At 48.1% G+C, this 27,942-nt stretch overlaps 1 protein-coding gene across 3 annotated transcripts in view; it reads left to right on the forward strand.

Annotated features, from left to right (window-relative positions):
* ADSL (adenylosuccinate lyase) overlaps positions 1–27,942 on the forward strand; it is a 262,886-nt gene that overhangs the window by 102,890 nt on the left and 132,054 nt on the right. The gene's annotated exons all lie outside the window — the stretch shown is intronic.

Below are 27,942 nucleotides of genomic sequence, written 5' to 3' on the forward strand. Positions count from 1 at the left end.
TTGGAGGGATGGAGAGGCCCTTGAGGGCCATGTAGGTGATTGTGGCCTGGCTCCAGCCTGACATCTTGGAGGGCTGGGGACATGAGGGGCAGGAATCATGACACACCCTCTCTCTCTCACCCTCTCTCTCTCTCTCTCTCTCTCTCTCTCTCTCTCTCTCTCTCTCTCTCTCTCTCTCTCACATCACACACACTCACACACATCCTACCATCAAACACACACATCCTGCCATCAAACACACACACACACACACACACACATCCTGCCATCAAACACACACAGCCCTCCAGTAGCCCACCACACGCTTCTGCTTTCCGGGGCACTGGAAGTCCTTGTAATGATTTTCCGGCCTCAAAGGCCAGGAAGATGGCCAAAGGACAAGCGACAAAACTCATGGCACAGCCATGTTTGACCAGTAGCCACAGTTAGTAGCCAACGCAGTAAAGCTAAAACTAAAAGTAAAAAAAAACGGGGAAAAGTCACTGCTGCCACCAGCTTATCCTTTTAGCACAACTACAGTAACTAAAAATACTTTGAGTGTTAGTTTAGGGAAAAACAAAAAGTGTACCCCATTGTACTGCAGTGTAATCTGCTTTGTACAATGATAAGTTACCACAAGTGATGCAAAGTAATCGAAAGTAGTAACACGTAACCAAAGGTATTAACACAGTAACACGACTAAGGGAAACAATGTTTCCCAGTACTGACAGCCTGAAGGACATGTCGGTTTCCCCATAACATATGAGCAAATGCCAGTGCAGTGAAGCATAAAGCTTCACTGTACTGCAAAAAGAGCAGGTTGGCATCAAAAATAAAAGCAAAAGGTTTGGGCGTTAAAAAAGAAGAAAGGAAAGGTGCAGTAAAGAGTAATCTAGTAGTCCTAACGGGGATGAAGCAAAAAAATGAAAAATCTCCCCAACATGCACCATTCAAACAGCCAGCAGTGGTTCAATCGGGGACCACTGTGGGTTTGCCTCATGTCCCACCCTCCGACTTTCCTCCACCACGGATGTGTAGTGGGACCTGACAGTCCCACCTCCTTCCTTGGCCAAGCACACATCACTAGCTTGCGAAAGCAGCAGCTTTCCTGGGCAAGAGCACTGTTAGCAAGATTTTTCAGTTGTATGCTTAATCCCCTCTCCTAGTGAGGCCCCCATCTCTTTTTGCTGGACTTCTGGACCTTTTTCTTTCTATGCTGACCGAGGGGAGTCTTTACCGCTTCATACATTTTTTATTTGCTCTCACTTTTGGGAACTCTGTTCTTTTGTTTCACCTTATTCTATGGAGTCTGTTTTCCTACATATCTCTTAAAGGCATTTGTGTTGCACTTTTGCAGCACACAGCACCCTGTGTGCAGTGTTGCTGGGGAGCCTTTGGGTTCTCTTTTAAATTCTTTCATTTTCCTTAAGAACTTTTGTTCTTAAGGAAAGAGGGATAAGTTTACTTATAAGAGCATAGCAAACCCCACCCTATGTGGACTGCTAAGGGGATACCTACGATCCTCCTCCTTCTGACTTTCTAGTCAGGGACGACCATAAAGTGAAGGCTGGTGACCGTGGACATGTTCTACCTTCTTTTGTGCTATTTTCTACCGCAGACTGTATTCAGACTTCGTTAAGCAACAAAGGGTCACCTATGTCCTAACATGGCGGCTCCTTTCTTTTTTCACCATTTCTTGCATGGTTGTCCTTTGTTAGCCCTGCTTCTCCCATTCTGGGAGGTCTGGAGGTCTGAATGTGGGTCTTGTCTTTGGTGGAACACTTTGGGTGTCCCCGCATAGGCTTCAGTGTGTCTGTGAAAGCAGTAAGTGGGGGGCGAGGTCAACACTCCACTGTCCTTTGTCTGCCAGAGTGCCTAAATGGAACCAGTTCCCACTGAGGGGCTGGCTGTCTTGATTGGACACCCACCCGCCCCTTTCTGTAAACTGCTGGGAGAGTTTGAAAAGGAGTGAATGGGAAATCCCAATAAAAGGTGGTCTTCTTGAGTCAGAAGACCAGTCGACCACTGGAACAGAAGAACCGAAGCTGAAGACGGCAAGAGACGCCTGCAGACCCTTCCAGTGACCGTGAAGCGGCTACTGCTGTCCTGACTAATTTTCTTATGACAGAGGAGCTCCGAAGAGGACTCTTGCTTCCCTTTGGCTGGTGGGACCAACTAGCCCCAAGACTAACTGCAGATCGAGCCATTCCCCCGAGGTGCTGTGACCTTCCAGGACTGCAAACTGTGAATACCAGGGGACCTCTGAGCCATTTGCAGTGCTTTGCCAGGCCGAATCCGCCCAGAACTTTGGTGAGCTCCAGTTGGACCTCCAGAGGTACGACCCCACTCATCGAAGGCCCCTCAACACACTGCAGGACTGAAGAACCGAGGAAGATCGACCGGGCAATAACCATCCTTTGTTGGAGCTGATAAAAACGCACTAATATTTGCAGACCGACATGGGAGACTGAAGAAATCTATGCTGAGTGTCCTTTCTCGCGGCTGTTGCTGTGACATCCCATTCAGCGTCCTTCCTTTCGTCACCAGACAGAGGAATCAGAAGACCGGGTGTGTCGCTGCTGCACAGGAAATAATCTAGGTGCATTTGCTTCTTCTAACCGAAGGTACTGTGGGGCTCAAGGTAGAACTTAACTCAAGCCGAATAGACGCTCTAGCCTGACTCGAGTGCATTACAAGGAGTTTGGGTGTCCACCCATACCTCTGGCCCAGGCTTCCCAGCTTGTATCCTACTAGTGTGTCCCTTGCAGGGTCCCTAAACATTGTGTTATCTTGCTAAAGTATTTTTATTTAGGTATCCTGAGGATCCTTACTTTTCCTGCTGCTGCATAAGACTTTTGTTCACCAGATAGTTGGGGATTGGACTTGCAAAGCATTAGAAGCCTTGAAAAGCTTTGCTGAGAAATATCTTGCTGCTAATATTGTTTAATAACCCTTCTTTTCCTTCCTATAGACTTTTGTCTTTGTGACTTTATAAATGAATGAACCTATCCATTTTATCTCTCAAATGTTGGTGCGCGGCACTACAAGTTATACAGTAGAGCTGTCATTAGTGCTATTTTCTGTAACTATTGTAAGCGCAAGTAATATTGAAGCAGTCACCATTGAAAAGTATAGTTGATATTTCCTATCAAAAATAGTATTTCGAGGGGATTGTGTCCTCCGACGTAGTCCACATCTTTGACGGTGATTACCACAGCTGTGCTGCTTCGGAAAACTTTTTAGGTATCCTGCGTCGATGACGTTGATACGCTCCCTCGAGGACCTCCTCCGATGGCCGACGTCACCAGATGTTATTTGTAGGACGCACGACGCCCATAGCCTCAGTTCAATTTTTTTCCGTGAACGTGTTCGCTTCGAAATCTCGGCGCGCCTCGGTTCTCTCTTGCGAATCGGTTCTTCGAATATCATTGTGTTAAACGAAAATATGTCTGTCTTCTGCTACCCCAAAGTCGGGCTTCAAGAAGTGTCGGGACAGCAGCTCCAAGATGTCTCTGACGGACCCGCACGACGTCTGCCTTTGGTACCTCAGTGAGAGCCACACCACTGATGACTGCGACGAATGCCAGTCTTTGATGTCGAAGGCCATGCGGGATCAGAAGAAGAAAATGTCGGCGGGCTGGACTTTCGACCGACGATTCGAGGGGCGACTTTCCGCGTCGGCATAAGTCCAGGGGGTCTTGTTCCAGGAGTGGGTCCCGCCATTCCTCGGCCTCTTCGAGGCATGCACGGAAGCGCCGTCATCAGTCGCCTTCCCCGTCCTCATCTGAGGACTCCGCCAGACGGCGGGTTGCTTGTCCCACCAAGCATTCATCTCTGGCGGAATGGGACACCTTCCGCAAGGAGATGATGGGGATTTTTGAGTTGAAGGGCACCGTTCCATCCGCGCCTTCAAGAGAAGCCGGCAAGGAACGCTCTAGAACCACCGCTCGCATGCCTTCGGGCTCGGGTGGTCGGCACGATCACTGGAAACCTTCGAGGTCACGGTCGGAAAAGGAGGATCGCCATCGTGCCCGCTCCAGGTCCCGGTCCTCGACGCCGTTGAGACTGAAGGCGCCTGTGTGGCCTTCAAAGAAGGCATCAATGCCGTCGGCGCCATGTCCGTCAAGGGAATTTCTCGAGGCTCCGAGGAAGCCATGGACGCTGAGGCCGTCGAAGGATGCGCTCGGGGCTCCGGCCTCGAAGCCGCTGTCAAAGTCGCCGGGGCCTCGGTCGACGTCGACGCAACTCCCATCGGCACCCTCAACGCCTTTTTGAAGAATTTTTGCCGGAGGTACTCTGGAGAGCTGTGGAAGCTCCTAGGAAGGCGCTCAGCAAGTCTGTGCGGCCTATACTCAACCCAGGCGCTCAGCAAGCCTGTGCGGCCTATACCCAACCCATACTCTGTTCCTCCTCCCAGGGTGGACTTGTACCAACCCTTGGAGTTCATTTCAGAGGTTGAGGAAGGGTCTGAGGAAGAGGTGCCTCCTGAGGTTCCTGATGACCTGTTGTCAGGGCATAGCCAATTGGAAGACCTTCGTCAATCATTACATGACGCAAGTGGTCTTGATACCTCCCCGGAGGTTGAGTTTGGCAGGCCTGAGCCTGGTACGCATGCTGACTCCTCGTACAGGCGCCTCATGTCGAGGGTGACGGAGAATCTCGGGTGGTCTGCTCCACCTGTGGATTTTCTGCAGGATGACCTGACAGATATCCTTGACCAAGGTCCACCCACTGACCCGGTGTTGCCATTTCATATGGCCTTACAAAGAAGGGTGGCTTCGGCTTGGACTGCTCCGGAGAGTCTTCCGGCAGTACATAAGTCATTGCCGAAAAAATACCGTCCAGCCAGTGGCGAACCCTGCTACTTGTCCATGCACCCCACTCCGGAGAGTTTGGTGGTACAGGCGGCTACGGCCCCAGAGAAGCAGGCGGCATGCCCTACAATCCCTCCTGATAGAGACGACAAACGCTTTGACGGTTGGGTGAAGAAGGTATTTTCTTCTGGGGGCATGGCTTTAAAAGCAGCCAACTCTGTTTGTGCCCTTGCAAGATTCACGCACATTCTGTGGAATTGTGTATCTTTGGCGGCTGAACATATTCCCGAAGGGGAGGAACGGGATGGTTTTCTTGGCCTCGTTCAGGATGGCAAGGATACCATGTGTGAATCCGTTCAGTTGGGTCTGGACGTGTCAGCCAGTCCATGGCGGCGAGCACCGTGATGCGCAGGTTTACGTGGTTGCGGAAGTTGGGGTTTGCTCCTGATGTACAGTCCCGGCTTCTCAACATGCCCTTTGATGGTGTCCATCTTTTTGGCAGCAAGGCTGACGAGAACCTTGAGAGGTTGCAGACCTCCAAAGCTGCAGCAAAGTCGTTGAGCACTGCAGTACATCAACCTCCGCCTTTTCGTCCTAGTGGACAGCAATGGAGGGGAGGTTCCTTTCGATACTACTCTTCCTTTGTTAGATCGAGGGGAGATGCCAGTCAAAGGGGCCAACGTAGGAGTACCAGAGGTGGAAAACAAGGTACTCGAGGTCCCAAAGCCGCTCGGGCAGTTGCCCTCTCCCCTCAGGCACTGCCGCAGCCGCTTCCGCTCAGTCATGAGGCCATATCCCATGGTTCGCCGGTTGGGAGAAGGCTCGCGCAGCAGCTTGTAAAATGGCGTGCCATTACTTCAGATGTGTGGATTCTGGAGATCATAGCCCACGGCTACTGTCTTCCTTTCCGGCAGAGGCCTCACGACAATCCACCGGGGAAGCTCTCTTTGAAGAGTCTGGATCCGCTCCTTGCGCAGCAAATCAAATCCCTGCTGGAGAAAGGTGCCATAGAACTGGTGCCTGTAGCGGAGAGGAACAAGGGATGGCATTCCCCATATTTTTTAATCCCGAAAAAAGACGGGGGATTGAGACCCATCATGGACTTGTGTGGTTTGAACAAGCTCCTCCGGAAGGAAAAGTTCAAGATGGTTACTCTCTCTCAAGTCCTCCAGGCACTTCAACTTCAGGACTGGTTGGTGTCTCTCCACCTCAAGGATGCTTACTTTCATGTGCCGATTCCTCCCAAGCACAGGAAGTATCTGAGGTTCACGGTTGGCGACTCTGCTTTTTGTTCGGGTCCTGCCGTTTAGATGGACCTCCACCCTGAGGGTCTTCGCCAAGCTGATGGTGGTGGTGGTGGTGGCAGCGTATGTCATGGGTGCCTGCCCGTGGAAGCTATGGCACAGGTATAGGTTGAGCAGCCATTAGCTTCCTCTCACGTTTCTTTTTGTTTCTCGAGGTGGCGGTCTAGTCTTTTTTTCCATTCCGTCCAACGTGCGGATTGCCGGACGGCATTTACTGTCCTCACTTCCGGCGTTCCGCGCGTTGCAACGTCGGAGTTTCTCTACTCGAGTCATTGCCCTGCTCGTTCATTCGAGCCTCCTTGCTGTTTCTTTGTTATTTTTCCTTCGTCTCCGGACTGCAGCCTATCTGCCGTCCCTCTCCTCGTCTCTACGCTGGTTTCCCCCCAGGGCTTTCTCCCTTCCTTACCTGCCGGGGACTCCCTTCCTCGAAGCTTTCCTCCTGGCGTTTTTCAGGTCTCTCTCTCTCGCTCTCTCTCCATCACCCGGGCCGCTACTGCCATTGTTCCTCTCTCAATCCCGAAGAGTGGCCCAGGAGTTCTTCCACCCCTATCCCTGGATCATCATTCTACACCGGCTTCCCACATCTGTCTTCTCCGGAGAAGTGACTCCACTCGTTTGCTGACATACTTGCTTCAGAGACCGGTCGCCAGAGATTACAAGACAAACTGCAATCAACTGTGGGGTTTTTTGTCGCCAAAGGCTTTCCCCAGACATTACCTGCTTCGGTACTGGGGCCACAGGTGGGTACAGCTCACCGGTGGCAACTGTGGCATCATGCCGAGGTCGGTTCCAGTCTACACAACAGTATCGCAAGTTCGTCGGATACAGCACGGATTCCAGTACATCAGATGAGGAGGAGGAAGGGGGCTCAGATTTGGACGAGAGTGAAGCGCTGTCACATGAGGTACAAACCTTAAAGAATGAAAATCGCATGCTTCAACAAATCTCTCAAGAGGTTCAGAATCTGAAGGCTGAGAATGTTGTGCTTAAACAGATGGCCACACACAGAGAGCCTATACCCGCACCTGAACTACCCCCTATACCTTTGTCATCAGGGAAATTCGATGGCTCTTCTAAGAAGGTAAAACAATTCTTAGATGCCTGCAAGATCTACTTTACATTTCGACCCAGCCTATTCTCCACAAACCAAGCCAAGGTGGAGTTTCTCATCTCAAATATGACAGGAAATGCACTGGCTTGGGCTACCCCTCTAGTGACAGGGGACAACCCCATTCTACATGACTATGACGGATTCCGAACTCTAGTAAAACAAACCTTTGAAAGATCTGAAATCACATTTACGGCATGCGAAGAACTATTAGACGCCCATCAAGGCACCATGGACGTGCTATCTTATATCTCAGAGTTTAAGACTCTACCCGCCCAGGCGGGATGGCCTGAGCAGGCCCAGTATGCCATATTTATGCGTAGTCTTAAGGAAGAGATCAAAGATGAATTTGCTAGACTACCTCTACCTCCCACTTTTTCTGAATTATTGTCCGTGGTTCTGTAGATCGAATATCGTATCCAAGAAAGACGAAACGAATGGAGACGGATTCGAAATAAGACTCCGCTAGGTCCAATGAGCTACTCTCCAACTCCCTCCTCTCCTACACGTTCAGACGAACCTATGCCGATAGGTGCTACCAGAGGACCCCTGTCTGCACAGGAAAGGAGACGCAGTCGAGAAAAGGGATTGTGTGCATATTGTGCATCCGAGAATCACTCTATTCAAGACTGCAACAAACTTCCCTCCAGAAAGTCAGGGAAACGAAAGACCTCGGAACTGAAAGGTACTAGTATCCGAGGGGCTGCGGATGTCTCAAGTCCCTATGTTTCAATGTCTATTTCTCCTTCGGAGCAAGTTAAGGCAGTGGATTCAAGACTCATGGTCATTGCTGTTCAAATCAGGAACGAGGAAAGATGGACGGAAGCCATAGCCTTATTGAATTGCGGAGCGGCAGGCAACTTTGTTGCCATCCATTGGGCAGAAAGTCTGGGCATTCCGAGAGTTGAGAAGGCGGAAGATCAAAAGGTGGAAGGGGTAGACGGGACGCCATTATCCTCTGGACCCATAACCCACATGACCGAGCCACTCCACATGCGAATCATACAACATGCTGAACTTATTACGTTCGATTTAATTCGAGCCGCTCACTTTCCGATTATATTAGGAATTACTTGGCTCGGCAGACACAACCCCCTGGTTGATTGGACTCACAACCAGTTAACGTTTGTGTCAGAATTTTGTACCAACCATTGTCTTCCTACCACGAACGTGGTTAAGATACAAGCCTCTGCCACACTTCCAGAAGGTCCCACTGGAATCCATGCTCTACCCAACGAATACTCCCGATTTCAAAGTGTGTTCTCTAACCATCCCTTTTTGGAACTTCCTCCACACAGACCAGAAGATTGCGCCATTGATTTGGTACCCGGGGCTTTAGTCCCTTTTTGTCGCATGTTCTCGTTATCTCAGCTTGAAAAGGAAGCTCTTCGCTCTTACCTGGACAGCAATCTGCAAAATGGACTTATTCAACCGTCGAAATCACCAGCTGGCGCTTCCCTATTTTTTATACCAAAAAGGGATTCTGACGAACTAAGACCATGTATAGACTTCCGGGGGTTAAACCAGGTGACCATTAGAGACCGTTATCCGATGCCGCTTATCACGGACATACTCGAGGCAGGGAGATGAGTGGAAGACGGCGTTCAGGACCCCCTGCGGTCTATACGAATATAAGGTTATGCCCTTTGGCTTAGTCAATGCCCCGGCTGTATTTCAAAGATTTATGGACAGAATATTCTCTGATCTAATGTTCATAAATGTGATCATCTATTTAGATGATATATTGATCTATTCTAAGGACCCTTCACAGCATTGCCAACACGTTTCAGAGGTTCTCCATCGGCACCAGTCACATCATCTGTTGGCTAAACTGGAAAAGTGTGAATTCAGTGTCACAGAAATACGTTACTTGGGATACGTCCTATCTGAACAGGGTATCGCCATGGACAAAAGGAAGGTAGCTGCGATCTTGGATTGGAATACACCCACTTCTGTGAAGGAAATCCAAAAATTCCTTGGTCTGGCAAATTTCTATAGGAGGTTCATTCCTGAATTTTCAGAAGTGGTTCTGCCTATTACCTCCTTGTTGAAGAAGTCCTCTGGGCCTTTTAAATGGACAGTGGAAGCTGAAGACGGCTTCAAACACCTCAAATTCCTCTTTTGCTCCGCACCCATTCTACGGTAACCGGACCAGTCTAAACCGTTCATCATTGAGACGGACGCCTCTGCCGCAGCCATTGGAGCTGTTCTTCAAGAGGATAAGGGGTGTGAATACCCCATAGCCTACTTATCAAAAACTTTGACTCCCAGTCAAAAGAATTATTCAGTAATAGAAAGAGAGCTGCTAGCCATGAAACAGGCATGTGAGGAGTGGTGACACTTACTACAAGGAGGTGCTCAGCCGTTTACCATCCGCACCGACCACCGCAACCTCAAGGTGTTGGAATCTATGGAGTGCATCAACTCACGACAGGCCACATGGGCACAATTTTTTGTGCAGAATGACTTTCACATTTGTTATCAACCAGGGAAAGCTAACATCCTGGCCAATGCTTTATCCAGGAGAGAATCTCTAGAAGACTTGCCCAAGCTTGCGCCGGAGATCATGTTTCCCAAGAAGGTGATTGCTACCGTGGATACCTTTTTACAGCAGGTGAGACGAGCCACTGCTAGGGAACTCAGAGAGCACAAGTCCTTTCCCTCCAGTTTAATTAATGAAAATGGACTCTCTTTTTTAATAATGGTCTCCTTTACATCCCAGAAGGCTCACTACGCAAACAAGTGTTTAAATGGTGCCATAATATCCCCTCGGCCGGACATCGAGGAGTATCTGGAACATTAGACTTGTTACAACGCTCCTATTTTTGGCCAAATCTCAGAAGGGAAGCTACCGACTATGTAAGAAACTGTTCCACCTGCGCCATGAGCAAATACCCTTCTGGCAAGCCCATCGGTCTTCTTGACCAACAAACTCTGCTCACGATACCTTGGAGCATCATTTCCACCGACTTTATCGTAGATCTACCTCCTTCTGACGCATGTACTTGTATAATGGTAACGATCGATACTCCAAGATGGCCCATTTCTCGCCATTGCCTAAGCTTCCCACGGCAGAAGAAATGGCGAATGTGTTTCTTCGGGATATATTCCACTTGCACGGACTACCCGAAAAGATAATATCGGACAGAGGAGCTCAATATACCTCAAGGTTTTGGAAGAATGTCTGCCACCAACTGGGAATTGAGAGGGCGCTTTCATTTGGTTTTCACCCTCAAACCAATGGACCGACAGAACGGGTGAATGCCACCCTGGAACAATACCTCCAATGTTATTGTAATCGGCAGCAAGACAACTGGGTAAAACTCCTGCCAACTGCCAAATTTGCATATAACAACGCTAAACACTCTGCGATCGGCATGTATCCTTTCTATTGCACTTATGGTTTAAACCCACGTCACCTTCCATCAATCAGGAGTTCAACCAACATGCCTGCTATTGAAAGGATTATTGACAAGATAAAAGAAGCTCATAAAACAGCATACTCCACTTTACAAACCTCTACTCAAACTTATAAGAAGCAGGCGGATCGACATCGCCAAGAAGGACCTGCATGGAATGTAGGATCCCGAGTTTGGCTTTCTACCAAATTCCTGCCCAAATGGGCACACCCTTCTAAACTATCTCCTAGGTTTCTGGGTCCTTTCCCTATTCTAGCTAAACTTAACCCTGTAACGTATAAGCTTAAATTATCACATAATATGAAGCGGATTCATCCGGTCTTTCACTCTTCTTTGCTCAAGCTTTTCTCTTCCAGGCTCCTGGCTGTTCAACCCCCAATTTTAAACACTTAAGAGAAGAATCTGAAGAAGAATATGAGGTGTCAACTATTTATGACTCCAGATATTGCAAAGGGAGATTGGAATACCTTATTGGATGGAAGGGGTTTCCCAGATCGGAAGATACCTGGGAACCATTAACACGCATCCACGCTCCCAAATTGCTAAACAAATCCATAGAAACCATCCGGGAAAGCCTGGGGGAGTAAGCAGGAGAAGGGGGCATACTGTCATGGGTACCTATACCTGTGCCTGCCCGTGGAAGCTATGGCACAGGTATAGGTTGAGCAGCCATTAGCTTCCTCGCACGTTTCTTTTTGTTTCTCGAGGTGGTGGTCTAATCTTTTTTTCCGCTCCGTCCAACGTGCGGATTGCCCGACGGCATTTACTGTCATCACTTCTGGCGTTGCAACGTCAGAGTTTCTCGACTAGAGTGCTTTGCTTGGTGTCATCGCCCCGCTCGTTCGTTCGAGCCTCCCTGCTGTTTCTTTATTCTCTCTCTCTCTCTCTCTCTCTCTCTCTCTCTCTCTCTCTCTCTCTCTCTCTCTCTCTCTCTCTCTCTCTCTCTCTCTCTCTCCTCCCCCATCAGCCGCGGCAACTACTGCCATTCTTCCTCTCTCAATCCCGAAGAGTGGCCCAGGAGTTCTTCCACCACTATCCCTGGATCATCATTCTACACCGGCTTCCCACATCTGTCTTCTCCGGAGAAGTGACTCCACCCGTTTGCTGACATACTTGCTTCGCCAAAGGCTTTTTCCCCAGACATTACTTGCTTCGGTACTGGGGCCACAGGTGGCTACAGCTCACCAGTGGCAACTGTGGCTTCATGCCAAGGTCGGTTCCAGTCTACACAACGGTATCGCGAGATCGTCGGATACAGCACGGATTCCAGTACATCAGGTGAGGAGAAGGAGAGGGGCTCAGATTTGGACGGGAGTGAAGTGTTTTATGACCGCGTATGTCAGGAAAGGGGGATTCACGTCTACCCCTACCTGGACGATTGGTTGATCAGGGCACGCTCTCCTGAGTTAGTCCTGGATCATCTGTCAGTCACCTGCCACTCCCTTCACAGGCTGGGCTTCTCCCTCAACTTAAAGAAGTCCCATTTGACACCTACCCAGGAGCTCCAGTACATCGGAGCAGTGCTCGACACATCCCTGGGGCAGTGAGGTGAGCCCAGGTGAGGGCTCACCACATTCTGCAGATGGTGGACGAATTTCAATGTGCCCAGAGTCTCCCGGCGTTCAAGTTCTTGAGATTGCTCGGCCTCATGGCATCCTGCATTCTACTGGTGCCAGAAGCCAGGCTGCGGATGAGATCTCTGCAGTGGGCACTCAAGACGCAGTGGTCGCAGTTTTCCGGCAGGATGTCGGACCCCGTTCAGATTCCTCCCTTGGTCAGCCAGGACCTTCTGTGGTGGGGAGCTCATGCCAACAAGCTGACGGCCAGCGGTCGTTGGCCTCCGTCAGAGTCCAGACTCCACATCAATCTGTTAGAGCTGCGGGCTGTCAGGCTAGCCCTGAAGGCTTTTCTGCCGTCTGTGCGGGGGAAGAATGTCCTGATTATGATGGACAATACAGTGGCCATGCACCACCTCAACAAAAATGGGGGAGGGGGCAGGGTCACTCCCACTGTGCAGAGAGGTGATGCAGCTCTGGTTCTGGGCCATCCAGCAGGAAATTTCGATCTCGGCAGTTCATCTGGCCAGAGATGAAAACGCGGAACGGACGCTCTGAGCTGGCAGAGCACGGTCTCCCACGAGTGGGAGCTGGCTCAGGAAGTTCTTTTGGAGATCCTCGCTCTTTGGGGGACCCCACAAGTGGATCTCTTCACCACCAGTGTGAACCACAAGTGCGAAAGATTCTGCTTGCGGGAATTTCCTCTAAGAGGAGCCTTAGGGGACGCGTTCGTAGTGGAGTGGTCCTTCCCACTGCTGTACACGTTTCCTCCAGTCCCCGTCATTCCGCAAGTGTTGCTGAGGTTACGGAGGTTCGGTTCCCGATTGATCCTCACTGCCCCGGCATGGGCCAGGAGAGCATGGTACCTGGACCTTCTAGACCTGTCCATCTGCTCTCCACGCCGTCTTCCCTACTGAGACGATCTGCTCTCACGAGAGGGGGGGTCGAGTTCTCCATCCAGAGGTCAAGTCTCTCAGCCTTCATGCTTGGTATATGAAAGGCTAAGATATAAGGATTGGGACCTCCCTAAAGACGTGATGGAGGTGTTTTTTTCGGCCAGTAGGCCCGCAAAAAAATCCCTGTACCGTTGCCGTTGGACGAATTTCTGCGACTGGTGCAGGGTACAGAATGTGGATCCTTTCCAATGTTCCATTCCTTTGGTTTTGTCTTTTTTGCTTTCTTTAGCTCACAAGGGCCTGCAAGTAGGAACCATTAAGGGTTACCTGGTGGCGCTGTCCATATATTTTTTTTAAACTCTTTTTATTGATTTTCACAACATAACAAGCAAACATTCCCTTCCCCACCCATATCCCTCCCTTCCGGCAAAGAGCTAATCCCCTTCACCCATCGACCATTCTAGTAAGATTCTACAGTCATTGCAAATCCAGCAACCTCAGTCGCTGTGGGCACCACATCACCTTAAAATCGTCTTTAAGAACCTTCAGTAATTCCCCTCAGTCTGGCGCGAAGCTCTGGGCCTTGTTATCCATGGCGTAAGTCGCCCATTCCAGGGCCACTATCTCCCACAGCTTTCGGAACCAGTCTTGAATCATGGGTACCTCTGGGCCTTTCCATCTCTGGGCTATTAACTGCATAGCGGCAAGAGTCGTAATAGCAATAGCTTTTTCCCTTCCTCTAGGTTCACCTGCCCCAGATTCCTCCCGGACGGCCAAGAGAATTTGCCCTGGAGTCCTCCCATCTCCCAGCCCGAAGGCCAGCCCCTGTGCCTCCCGCTCCTCCCCCCAGAACGATGCAAGCTTTGGGCAATTCCACCAGATGTGCTCAGCGGAGCCCGCCATCCCACAGCCCCTCCAGCAAATCCCCGACACAGTAGGGTAATACCTATTAAGCCGAACAGGGGTATAATGCCACCTAAACATAATCTTATACCATGCCTCTTGTAGATGGGGTGCCTTGACCAGTTTAGGAATTCTCCTGCACAATTTTCCCCAGTCCGTCCTACTGACCCTGCATCCCAAGACCCGCTCCCATTCCCGGATGTATGCCCATTGGACCTCCGCGTTAGAGCCAGTCAGAATCTTATAGATGTTGGAGATGAGGCTTCTCGCCCCGTCATTCGTGAGCAGGAATTTTTCAAAGGGCGTTGGGTCCCTTGTGGCAGCCTTCTTGACCCCTGGGTGGAGAACCCAATGGCGAATCTGGGCATACCTCAACCTCTCTTTTTCTTGCACTGCAAAATGCCTCTTACAATCATTAAACGATAACAATTCCCCTCCAGAAAACATATCGCATAGTTTCCGACAGCCACCCTCCTGCCAATTCGTGAAGGCTCCTCTCTCCACGCCCGGGGAGAAGTCCCCGTTGCCAAAGATGGGGGTGAAGGGAGACGGGAATGTGGTGATCCCTTCAGAACCCACCAGCCTATCCCAAACGTCAGCCATCAGTTTGGTGATGGAACTCTCGTAGAGGTGGCCAGGTCTGTGTTGTTTCGGGAGCCACAGTACTTCTGCTAGGTTTCGATGCGCCACGGCCCTATACATCCGTACCCACAATTTGTCCCGCGTTCCTTCCTCCCCTTCAACCATTCCCTAATAATTTGCAGCTGAGTTGCCTCGTAATATCGTCGAAAATTCGGCATTGCAAGCCCTCCCTCACTCTTCGGTGCCATCAAAAGTCTGGCTCCCACCCTAGGCGCGCTGTCCATATTTAAGCACTCGTTTGAGGAATGTTCTTATTTTAAAATCCCTTCGAAAGGGCTAACTCATGTGTTTCCACCGCAGCCTTTCCAGGTGCCGGGATGGGATTTGAATTTGGTTTTAAAGTTCCTGATGGGAGCTCCGTTTGAGCCCTTACATTCTTGTTCATTGAGATTGTTGTCCTTTAAAACTGTATTTTTAGTTGTGGTTACTTCCGCACGCAGAGTGAGTGAGTTGCAGGCACTTTCCGCCAAACCACCATTCACTGTGTTCCATAAGGACAGGGTTGACCTTAGGGTACGGGCTTCCTTTCTTTCGAAGGTTGTGTCGGAATTCCATCTGAGCCAGAAGGTAATTCTTCCGGCATTCTAGCCTCCTCCACATTGTGGTAAGAAAGAGGAGAGGCTCCATAGGTTGGATCCTAGGAGAGGTTTTGAGTTTCTATCTCTCACGGATGTCCCGGGTCAGAGAGGATGATCAACTCTTTATTGGTTACGCTGGAAGGCGTTTAGGTCAGGCTGTTTCTGAGCAGACCTTGTCTAGATGTATCATTTTGACGATCTCTGAATGTTATCGTTTGGCGGGGAAGGACCCTCCTGTAGGTTTACGGGCCCATTCTACTAGAGGTATGGCTGCCTCCATTGCACTACAGAGGGGTGTTCCGTTTTGCAATATTTGCGAAGCGGCCACATGGGCCTCTGTTCATACTTTTGTGAAACATTATTCCCTGGAACTCTATCCATGGGCAAGTTTTGGCCTTTGGCAAAGCAGTCCTCTATTCTGCAATTTAATTGGGCATTCTGAAATCTCTAAATTCTTTTCCCACCTCCTTATGTTGGTACTGCTTTGGGAGTCTGTCAAAGATGTGGAATACGTCGGAGGACACAATCCCCTCGAAGAACAAGTTACTTTCTTACCTGGTAACGTTCTTTCGATGGGATGTTCCTCCGACGTATTCCACATTGTACCCTCCCTACCTGCCCCGCTACAGAATTTCTTTTGCGATTGCAGCTTCCGTTTCTGCAAGGCTTTCTGTGGTAAGGCTGGCAGAAGATTGGTGCCATACATTCTGGGGGAAAAACTACAACTGAGTCTACAGGCGTTGTGCGTCCTCCATATAACATCTAGTGACGTCGGCCGTCGGAGGAGGTCCTCGAAGGAGCGTATCGAAGCAGGACGCCTACGCCGAAAAAGTTTTCCGAAGTAGCACAGTTGTTGTAATCACTGTCAAATATGTGGAATAGGTCGGAGGAACATCCCATCGAAAGAACGTTACCAGGTAAGAAAGTAACTTGTTCTTCTTACCTACCTTGTGTGAATAAACGACATATATATTTAATTTCACTGTGTAAGAGTTTCTTTGGACTATTGTCTTTACTGGGTTCTGTGTACTTAACTACAGCTCACATCCTCCTCCCAAGATAAGCCAGTCTACCGGATCCTTTGGGTAATACCGATTTATACTAGTACACCAAGACCGTTTTATAGATTCTTACCTCCAGGTGGACTTTAAGAAAACTGCCCTAACGTGCATGACCTTATATGGGATTTCTGACCAAGACCGAGAAGGCAGGAAGAATGCCAAACAACAATATGGCCAACGTATAAGTGAAAATCCTGTGGCGTGGCCATTTTGGGGACACTAGCCACGTTGAGTAGCCATATGCGGTAAACACGAATGTACAAACTAGAAATAACGCAAAAATCGTACAAATCTAATTGCTGCCACCAACTTCTCTTTGGCACATATAAAAGTAACCAGAAATCCCAAGTGTAAAAGACTATGGTGATGGAAAAGCATCCTCACTGCAGTGCATTGTAAGGTGCTGTGTGCACTGTTAAAACTTGACGTAAAAGGTAAAAAGAGAAAGGGGAAACCTAGTTTCCCAGTACTGATAGCCTGAAGGACTGATCAGTTTCCTCATAACAAAATGAGGAAAAGGCTGAAGCTGGTGACTTCACTTCCCTGTAAAAAGTCTGGGCAGGTTCAAAAGCAAAACGGTTTGGGGGGGGAGGGGGGGGGAAAGTTGCATGAAGAGAAATCTTTCATATCAGGGGTTGAGTTTACATTTCGGTTTCTAGCCTCCCTTTTTATAGGTTTTGGCAGACACAAAGCCCTAACCCTATTTCTCCTTTGCCTGGTTGTGATCAGTGGAGTTCTGACCAAGGATCCCACTCCTTCTGGGCTTCCCCTAAGGTGGTGAGATTCGGAGCGGACCCGTGGCAAACTTTGCTTTGTTCTTCACTGCCTTGAACACTTACACCTGCATGTTGGTTTTGCCACACTAGCTTTCTTAAGACTCCTAGCTTGCATCTTTAGGCCCAGTCTACTTTAGCAAGGGAAAGACCTTTTGTGTAGGGCCTTATTTTTTTTAAAGTCAGCGTAAGTGTGTGTTTCTGCTTTTATTTACTTGCCTGATTCCTAGCTGCTTTATTATTTCATCGTTTTCTTCACTTGCTTTACTATAGATGTATTTTTATCAACTGATCTGTCAACTGATTTAACTGTTTGAAAACTAAAGTGTTTGGGTAAGGTAGGTTTTGCTTACCAATGGTTTCATTGGTAAGTTTGTTGAGGGACTTCGAGATATTTCTGTATGCATATACATTCTGCCTAACTTAAATAGTGCTCTCTGTGCTTGACTGAATTCTTCACCACCAGCAACACCCATGCTCTCCTAAAGTCTATGCTAACTACCTTGGTAGTTTGCATACAGATTCGTTTTTATAGGTATGGTGGCATCTCGGAGTAAGCCCACATCTGAAAATCCTGTTTTTAACACTTCGCAAGAGTCCATTATCACCAGCTAGTGGCAAGTGCATGTTTTGAGGCCTGTGTCTGGTATGCATCTGTCTTGGGACTCCCAGGTCTAGGTACCCCAATGGTACTCTTTCCTTGTGCAAGTCACCTACTCTGCTCCTTGCGTGGATACACTGATTGGTGGCATCACTTCAATTATGCCCATGTAAATACTTTCATGATGATTGATTAACGTGAAATATGCCAGACACATTAATTGATGCTGCCAATGTGGTTCCTCCCTCATCTGCCAAGTAAATGTGTGCGCACAAACGAACCTCTTCCACTGGTGCATGCCAACAGGCACATTGTTTCCCTACTGCTTAGTACATTGTTTTCTACTTTTGTGCAGCATTGCAAAGTATGAGGTTACTGGCTTGTTTCACAAAGCTCTCCCCTGCTTGAAAAGCTCAATTGGCTCTTGAAAATGGCTACTGATGGAACAGAGCTTTTAGATTGATGTGCTTGACATATCCGCTGCGGTCTCTGTAAATATGCACCTGCGATAGGCAGAGGAAGAACGAATGGCATGTAACCTACTGCATTACCTTTCTGTCAAAGCCATATTAGGAGTGTGTATTAATACATGTACCACATGGACATTCCCAATTGTGTGTTGTGGTATGCTTCCTTGCCCCCCTACACCCTGTTCCCATCTTGAGAGCTTAGCAATGACTGCTGTACCATGTTTACCCCTTGGCACTATACTAAGTAGTCCTGCAACTCAGGTGTGTTCCCGAATCCTACACATATTCGAAGAGCGCGAGAAACCGTGTGAGGTGCCGTAGGCCCGGCCCGCAATCACAAAGGAAGTAGTACACGAAGGAACAGAGAGGAGTAACTGGTAATGGCATGACCACGCTCACAGACTGGTGGACAGGACGCCCGAGAAACAGCACTGAGACTGCCGAGAGGGGAAGCCTGCACAGCATCTGATAGCCAGCAGAAAGGTACCTGGGGGAATCTGGAACAGTGCGAAGCCGTTGGGGAATCATTGCATGAAGAAACTCATCCCAGTTCTAAGGATGAGAACTACAATATAAAATTGAATTATTGGAACTGTAAAAACAAGAGAAAAACGAAATATAATCCGGTAGGGGAAGACTTGTCCCAATACTTAGGCCGTGATTGTATCGAAGAAAGTAGTTTACAAGGGATGTGACCCGTATATATGAGATTTAACCAACCCAGGTGGGGAGCCAACAGAGACTGGGAACTAAAACCCTGAGAGGAAGGGCAACCACCCTATATCTTGTATTGTATTTGGTTATTCATATAGCGCCCCTGCCCCACTTGTGTGGCCTCAATGCACTTATTAGGTTGGAACGCCCTCAGTGACAGTAGTCCGTGTGCTGGAAAGTTCTAAAGGGTTTAGATTAGGAGATGCCTGTGTGCGTTTTGCCGGTCTAGGACTTAGGTGGCTGGCTAGGCTTGACTAAGCTGCCCAGAGCAAGGCCAGGCACGTGGCTGGGTGCTGTTGGGGGGGGTTTGCAATAGATTGCTATTGTTGGGAGAGTCGATGTGTGACCAGCTATACCAAATTTCTTTCATAGGTAGTCGCTGTATGCTAGTGGCAGAGGTGTTGAGGTACGTCAGGTGTTTCAGTCTGGGCGGCAATGTGTGCTGCTAGACAGGAAAGCTTAGCCATAGCTGCATTCTACGGTGCATGGATGCTTGGCCGTGCCTGCAGCCTGTGTCCACAGATGTGGTGTGAGGTATACTTACCATAGTCTGGTTATAAGTACCATAGCCGTCCTGAATGATATTTACAGTTCCAAAATGTGGCACTGGCTGAAATTCAAAACCTGACGCAAGCTAAATATTCACAAGATCTAACCAAGATATGGCACTGGTTAACATTCAAATCCTGTCTAGATGTGACGCAAGCTAATATTCATAGTTGGAACTACATGTGGCACTGGCTAACATTCACAGTCTGGTCTAGATATGAAATAAGCTAATATTCAGAAGATATAGCTAGAATGTGGCTCAGGCTAAAATTCACAATCCCCTCTAGATGTGACGTAAGCTAATATCCACAAGATATAACCAAGATGTGGCACTGGTTAACATTCAAATCCTGTCTAGATGTGACGCAAGCTAATAATCGCAGTTAGAACTACAGGCGGCACTGGCTAACATTCACAATCCTGTCTAGTTAAGCTGGTTAGTATTAAAACATCCTGGCCTGATATGTTTTGAGGGTAAGTAGAGTGGCAGGGCTTCCAGAGTACAGTGATTGCTGTACTCGTTGCCCGGGCCACATCTACGTCGGTAGTCACTGCTGGTTGACGGCTGGCCACTGGCTTCCCTGCTTGCGCCTGCAGACGCTGTCTGGAGCCGCTACTGTGGGAGCTGCCCTTTGCCTTGGGGTCCTTGGCAACAGGGGCTGCACAAGCAGAGGGCTGCCCTGGGAAGCTGGGTTCAGAGCGCTGGTCTGACCTATCAGGGCAGGGGGATGGAGAGGATTGGGCAAGCCAGTGCGTGGCCCGGGGTTGGGCTCAAATATATATATTTTTTATAAAGTGAACTAGGCCCAGGAGGGTCTGCAACACGACACCCTCACCTGAGGGCCTGGGAGGCAGGAAAACCAACAGGGAGTAGTGCCGGCCAGTAGGCCCGGCAAGTTTGGATGAAACTAACCTGTCAGGGGAGGGGGGCGGGCTTGGAGGAGGAAGGGGAAGAGGGCGAGTTGAAGTCTGGAGAAAGTTAAACCCAGAAACACATACCGAGAAAGACGATATAAAGCTTGCCAGTGAACAAGATAAAGGAACAGCGAGAGCGAAATCTTGACAAAGACAACCTAAAGTTGGAGCCAAGGCAAACCGAATTCGGGAAAACCTGAGCTAAGAGAGTGGGTAGAAAATATGTGATAACAAGAGTGGAGTACTTTTCCTTCCAGCAGTTACTCACAAAGCCAGGGCCACAGAACGCACAAGACCCAAAGTAATACGAACTACAAGACTTGATAAGAGAGCCTATGAAAGGAGAGTGCGCCAAGACTTATATGAACCAAAAAGAAACCTATATGTAAAAAAGACTATCAAATAAGAAGAAAAGACCAGGCTAAGAAGAGACATTCTCGTGTCCTATCAGGGTCAGATAGTTCGTTTGGACCGAGGACCTATTTTTTTGGCACTTTCCGACATCTGACGAGCACCTTTTGAGTTCCTTTAGATAGGCAGGGTATTCCCTCTAGCAATAGGAAGAGATGGGCCTTATTCTCATTTTTATTGAAGAGAGTACAGAATGCCCTCAACGTGTCGGACTCCTTCCCACCCACCCACAGTATCTACATCAATTGTAAATTGGTGGCTGACTAAGGGGGAAGGAATTTGTGTTTACATAGTGACTGACCGTGTTTAATGGCCAGCCACAATGCAATGCTAACTTCCCAAGAGGCATGAAACCAGTGCAGCAGAGTACTGCGCAGGGGCATGTCCGATGCCCGTGTTTCTAAACATCCATGGGTACATGGATACCTGTTCACTCGGCACAGGTTTCCTGGGGTTGGGCCTGATTTCCTCTGCTATACAAGCTCCAATGCCAGAAGGACCACCTAGATCATCAGGCAAATCAATACATCCCAACATTTTGGGAGGGAAGATTGTGATGCACTTGGCAGTCTTTGCACTGTTTAGACCTGTTGCCAGACCAACCCAGATCGCCACTGAGAGTTTTTGGTGTTTGAGGTGTAGCTGTTTTGATATTGCAATGGGGGGCTGTTTTTGGCAAACCAGTGCCTTGGCTGGCTTTGACGCTGTTCTATTTTTCTGGGGCAGCTGAGCAATGGACTGGATCCTTGCCTTATATTGTGCGTGAAAGATATTGGTGTTGCCATTTGAGCAGCTCCTGAAATCTGTTAATTAAACTAGCTTAGCTACACCTGCTGGGGATTGTGAGGCTTTCTTTGTTCTGGTATCTTTACTGTGGAAGTATTTCTAGGTCGGCAGCAGACTTTATTGTAGGGTTTTCCATGCTGCATGACTTGGGTAGTGGTATTACTGAACTGCTGAGGAACAGTCTACAAAAATGCGCACTTAGTATGGTTCTTTAGGGATCTATATGATCACTGTACATCTTTTTACTGCTCATCCCAAAATTCTTTGTATGTATTTTTAAATTTTCATTTGAAAAAAAAGCTTCATTTCACTTCGTGTGTATATGTATATATATATATATATATATATATATATGTGTATGTATGTATATATATATATAAATGGACTTTACAAATGAAACATTTTGAGATGCACAATGATGGTCTGTGAAATTGTGTAGTAATGCTGTTCTTTTGTGCTACTTGGTAACCCCCTTTTATTTGTCATGATTACCTAATTCACCATAGCTATTCTGATACTCTGCATTGACCGCTTACATGGCTGTTCAGTACAGTGGATTTTCAAGGCTGTCGGCTGACGCATACTCTGTTGCCACGTCGGCTCCTCATGATGCATTGTAGACACGTTACAACTGCTCTGATAGATGGCAGGCTCAGACTGGCAAAGAATGTAATGACAGCAATACTCTCCAATGTAGTATCCGCTCCGATAGTTTGTTCAGTCACTGTTCTTAACTTTACGGTTCCACTTCTGAGCAATCGGATGGACTGTCATATATGTGTCCGTCCACTGCTGGATCAAAGAAAGTGGGGGTTGAGGGCTTATTCTAAATGTAGATAAATTTTGGAGGCCATTAATTCACAGAAGAGTGGGACGGGTCCAGACGGAATTCCTATTGATCTCTTAAAAGAGGAACCTACTGTTTGGGCGCGGGTGCTAGTACGTTATTTAATGCAGCTATCCATGAGAAGGTTGTTCCTGTTTGATGGCTAAAGCTGAGATTGTCACTATATTTAAGAAGAGAGATGGGGACTATCCGGGAAATTCTTGGATTTATGGCTACATTTTTGCCAAAGTTCTATTGGGGCATTTGCAGGACTGGGTTGCTGAAAAAGAAATCCTTAGTAATCCCCAAGCCACGTTGCAGCCTGGGAAAAGTACCTTGGATCAAGGGTTCCGTCTGTTCCTCCTGGTGCACAAATATACAGTTCCTAAGAAAATGAAATTGCACGCCGTCTTTGTTGATTTAAAGACCACAATCGATGGAATCCCTCTGGACTCGCTGTGGCAAGTACTTGAGAGGAAGAAAGTACTCAGTCACTTGCTCACAGCAGTGCAGGCCCTTTATCATGACCACCAGGCAGGTGTTGACTTCCGATTGGCAGGGAAGTCACACTCCCTTTTAGGGTTGATAGATGTGTCTGACTGGGCTGTGTCCTTACCCCGCTACTTAGGACTTGCTGCTTTATTCTCTAGATTCCCCTAAAATGGGCAAAGTTAGTTTTCCCGCCTTGTTCTATGTGGGTGACTCAGTTCTCCTCTCTGCCACTTCCATGGGGTTAAAACAGACTCCAGGGTGTTTCCTGTTTAAATGTAAAAAAAACTGGGTCCAGCGCTAAATCCTGGGAAAACATTTTGTTTTTAACCTAAAAACGCCAAGACACGAGCACTGTGTTACAGCAGACGACATTAGGCTACAGCAAGTGGAAATAAATAATTATTTGGGTATTCGATTTTCCAAGACTGGTTCGAGGGTATTTCAGATTGAAAAGTCTAATACGTTTGGAAAAATATATAGTGGTAGTATTAGATGCTTCTTTGGGAGACATAGCAAGGGTGCAATTTCTCCTGCTTTAGAAATGTATAAAATGCAGGCAAAAGCCTGAGCCCTCCATGGTGCAGACATTTGGGGCTACACAAACCATTGGACACTACAAATTGCAGAAAACATATATAATATATATATTTTTTTAATGTGCTTGCTCTGCCAACAAGGACGCCTAATGCCGGTCTACCAATGGAGGTTGACTTGCACCATTTTGTGGATGACGCCAAATTAAGACCAGTTCAATACAATGTTAAATATATAGAGAGGCGTGAGGAGACTGGTATGATATTCGGACACAAGTTACACATGAGTTTGGCTAAAGACTTTAACACAAACTGGGTTGGTAAAAAGACCTTGCAGTCCCTGCACTATAGTTGTTTCCCTGCCAAAACCTCAAAATGAATGCTCTGTCGTGTCCACGTCCAAAACAAAACAGTCCTGTGTTTAAGTACTATTCTGACCCTCAAAGTGAAAAGGATAAGGTCTTGGCCCTTAAGTGTTTTGTAAATGTTCAAATGAAATGTGTATAATTTCCACAAAAGAAGTCTCTCATTGATAGTTATCCTTGCTCCATAGGTTTTTTTCCCTTCCCTTGGATTTTTCATCGCTTTCTTGTGTTCTATAACAGTTCTTGACGTTCCCTTGGGTCAAAAACAAAAGTTATCTTTAGGCTGATTGTCTTTCTTTCATGTGTGGTTGGAGTACCTACCTAGTGTACTCTCCTGTCAGAAATTTTGGTTCTCCAGCCTCTTAGACCAACACTGCCTACTGGCTATTTCTTGTATTTTATTCACTTTCAACTTGCCTGGGATGTTCCCTTACCAGGACTTCCTTTCCATGTTTGGAACTGCATGGATTACTCTCCTACCAGGGCTTTCTGTAATCTTGTACTTGAAACTGTCTGGTATTCTCAACCTGCCAAGGCTTCTCTGAAGTGCGCAAACCCATAGTGCCGGGTATATTCTTTTGCCAGGACTTTTCGGGTGTGAGCCCCTGCTCCCATCTTTTGAGGGTCTGTCTTGTAGCTGTCTTGGCTTCTTTTAAATTGGGCTTTTTAGTCTTTCATATACTCATAACGTACATGGACAAATGTGAACGTCTCGCCTTTTCAGTCTTTCTCTTTATAGTTTTACAAACCGTTGCTTTTCTCTCATGGTTTCACTAGTTATATTTATTTCAGTTTGGCCTAGTCACCGACACTCTCCGGTGTTTGTTCCTTTCCTTTGTGGACTTGTTGGTTCTTAATGGCATTTTCTGTTTTTCTATGGTCTGCCGGCGACTGTCGACTGCTGTTTTCCGTATCTTGACCATTCCTTCACTGGTTTCCTGCTTCTTGAGGCTTCCACTGTGCTAGTCTGCGTTGCATTGGATTCCGGTGAGCAAAATGCTGTTCTCTGACGCCGATGAACACCCAGGAGCACTCTGCGTGCTTCTGGCATTCCTGCCGCGTGTCACCTGTTTCCAGCAGCCTTCTCCCCTGAGGACTCCGGACCGGTTGGCTCCACAGACTTCTCACACAGAGACAGAGGAGCAACACGCTCCTGCCAGCAGCCTCCTGTGTTTCTTGCTTCAGTGATTTTAAAGGTTGCGGGCACAGGTGTGCGCTCACTGCCACTAGAGTGCTGCCCATGCTTGTGAATTCCCATGCTCTGCATTACTCCACTCCTTTTCTTCGTCCCAGTGTTGTGGGGATTGTGGAACTAGCAGTCCCTTTCCAGAAATGGTGTATGAGTGTTTGCTATGGGTTTTGAAGGCAAACTAGGGTTGAAGGGAAGAGTATGTAGGACTGGGAAAAGTCTCTAGCAGTTTTACAAGGCCAGTTGGATTCTAAGAGTTGGCCTTTGGAATGTAACAGATTCACACTATCCTCTTGGGGAAAGATTGAAAGTATTACAGTAGGCTATTCGGGCATGCCACAAGGCTTTCTCGTTCCGTGGATCTCCTCTATATCCAACACTTTTCATAAATACCTTCCTGCTAGAGCCCTCTGCTTAGCTACCTCAAACTCTGTGGGTAAACTCTGGGATGGCCTCCCTGCCCCTCTCTGACTTGAGCTGTATCACCTGAAGTTCCGGAAGCTGCCCAAGACCCTCCTGTCCTCTTCTCCCTTCTCTCTCCCTCTCCTCTGCTAATCTGCCTGCCTGCTCCTCCTGACTGGTGGCGTGGTTGCCCTCCGATTCACACCGGGTGCACGCTGCCCCTCCCCCTTTGCCCATTCACCCTGCACTGCCTTCTGGCCTACCCAGTGTAAAGGGCCCACGGGAGGGGGGGGGGTGTCTGTACTCCTGCTCTCTGTAAGGCAGAGGAGAGGCATAGAGGATCCCAGCCAAGATTTTTTATTGTTGGTAGCAATGGACGAGCAATCAAGGCCTAGCTTCTCAGGAGGTGATGCAGGCTGGTTCATAAGTACAGTGTAGTCCCCAAGGACTCACAAGGGAATTTCCACACACTGTATTAGTTAAAACAGTCTTTATATAAATAAGGTTCAATGTTATATACACTATCACAATAATTCACTTTGTGCTCCGACAATTCTAAAATGGTAAATATATACAGTTCTAGGTGGTACCACTATTACTCTGATTCCATTAAAATGCATCAACTGTACTGAGTTCAAATAGCATACGAATCAACACAGCAAAACAAGATCAATCATAGACTTAGGAGGAAAACAAGTTAGACAATTGGCAGAATACTGGCCCTGTATACCTAGGCACAGTTATGTATGAGGATCCCCCCACCCGGGAAACCTGTAAAGGAAGATGCAGCCCAGTCCATATATTGTCTATTAGAGTATTATCTTCTTCTATAGTTCTGCAACCCAAATGTACCTTGCGTTGTAGAGTTCTTCTTCTTCGGGGAATCGACGGCCCTTCTTGAGTGCACTCCCTTTCAGGCAGGAGTCACGGGTCGTCGAATTTCCGAGATGAAGAAAGGGTGAATGTTGTCGTTGAGGCAGCAGCTTCGGTCCTTGCGGTGCTCGTAGACGAGTGATCGAAAACGTCCTGCAACAGGGTAGGCGTGCGGTGCACCTCGACGACAATGATTTGTTACTGCAAAGAGTTAGTGAAGAACTTTGGCCCAGCAAGGGCATCGGCGAACGGGACGTGGACACGGATGGCTTCATTAGCTTCATCAGCGTCTCTGAGGTCTTCGGGTGGCGGGAAACCCACCAGCGGATTCTCCTCGGTCATCGACGGCCTTGACTTTCTCCGGCAGGACAAAAGCGGTCGACAAATGATGAACAAGAGAGTCCTTGAATCAAAATGTTCTTGGGCAAAGGCAGCACAGTGGCTCTGGTCGGCGACGGCGGTCTGGTGCTTCTCTTCGTTCTCCTCGACGGTCCCCTTCTCCGGTCGGCAGCCTTTCGTAGGTCTGTCTTCCAGGGAGCTTTGGCAAAGATCAGCGGGTGCACGATGGTCCCTCGTAGCTCGGGAAGAGGTCTCCTTACCAGGTCCTCTCTTGGATCAGTTCTTGAAGGCACAGCAGCCTTCAGATAACACGGAAGGGAACACCGGTTCACCTTCTTCTTCTGACTCGGCTTCGAGAGTAAGCATCAAGTATTCACTTCAGCTTCTGAAAGATTTCTAGCAGTGAGAGGCCTCCAGATATACTGTTTATTTCCCATTCATTCTGCTGGGTCACACTTGGACAACAAATCACTCAGAAGGGCATTCAGGCAGTTAGTCAGTCAATCAGGCGCACAGTGCATTCAGGCCATTCTTCTCCATCCAGACACTCCACACAGAATGTGGATTCGGACAAGCACTCTGCCATTCAGCACTACATACTGCATTCATACCAGTTTCGGGCAGGACTGCCTCAGTCATTGTGTCAACCACCAGATACTAGACAGCCATAACACAGAATGCATATTCGTCACACACTCCATTCACCCAGGTCCCACCCCTCGGGCGTACATACAACATAGTCATTGGGAAGGCTCCAGCCAGTCTGGCCTGGACTTCCCCACAACACCATATATGGAACTTCCACCCAACAGCCAGTCAGGGGGAAGGGTCAGATTCATCACTGAGGCTGTGGCTCGTATACCGCCACATAAAGGTGGCAAAAATGTGCCCTGGTTGCACATGTGAAGAACACACTAGCATATCTTAATCTGTCTAGCCTGTGGACAGATTAGCATTTGGACCAGCCCAAATGCTATTGGTAAAGCTGCACCCATTTTGGTAAAAAAATGCAGCACTGCTATTATCCTGAAGAAAAATGGAAGAGTCTTGCTTGGGACTGCTCTCGGGTATGGGTTATCTTGAGTGCAAATCTGATTTTGGGTTCGAGGTCTATCTGGATTTGATCCCTCATCCACTTGCACGGACCATGTACCTAGAATTTATACTGGGCATGCTTAAGGTTGCTTCCATTACTATCTTGGCGCAATGGGAGTACTGGCTTATGCCCACTCTGTGGTAATAATGAGGAATCTGTGCTCCACTTCTTGTTAGTTTGTGATGAATTGAGGGTTATGAGAAGAGCTTATCTAAAACCTATACTCAAACTCTGGGGCATCTGCAGTACTGCGGCTGCTTTGGAATTCTGTAAGTCAACGGATAATCTCGAAGCGGTATATTGGGTGGCCAAACACATCCATCGAGCATGGTAGAGACGGATTAGAGC

This window comes from Ambystoma mexicanum, chromosome 3q (genome assembly GCF_040938575.1).
Source record: "Ambystoma mexicanum isolate Mex_15411 chromosome 3q, UKY_AmexF1_1, whole genome shotgun sequence".
Lineage (NCBI taxonomy): Eukaryota > Metazoa > Chordata > Amphibia > Caudata > Ambystomatidae > Ambystoma > Ambystoma mexicanum.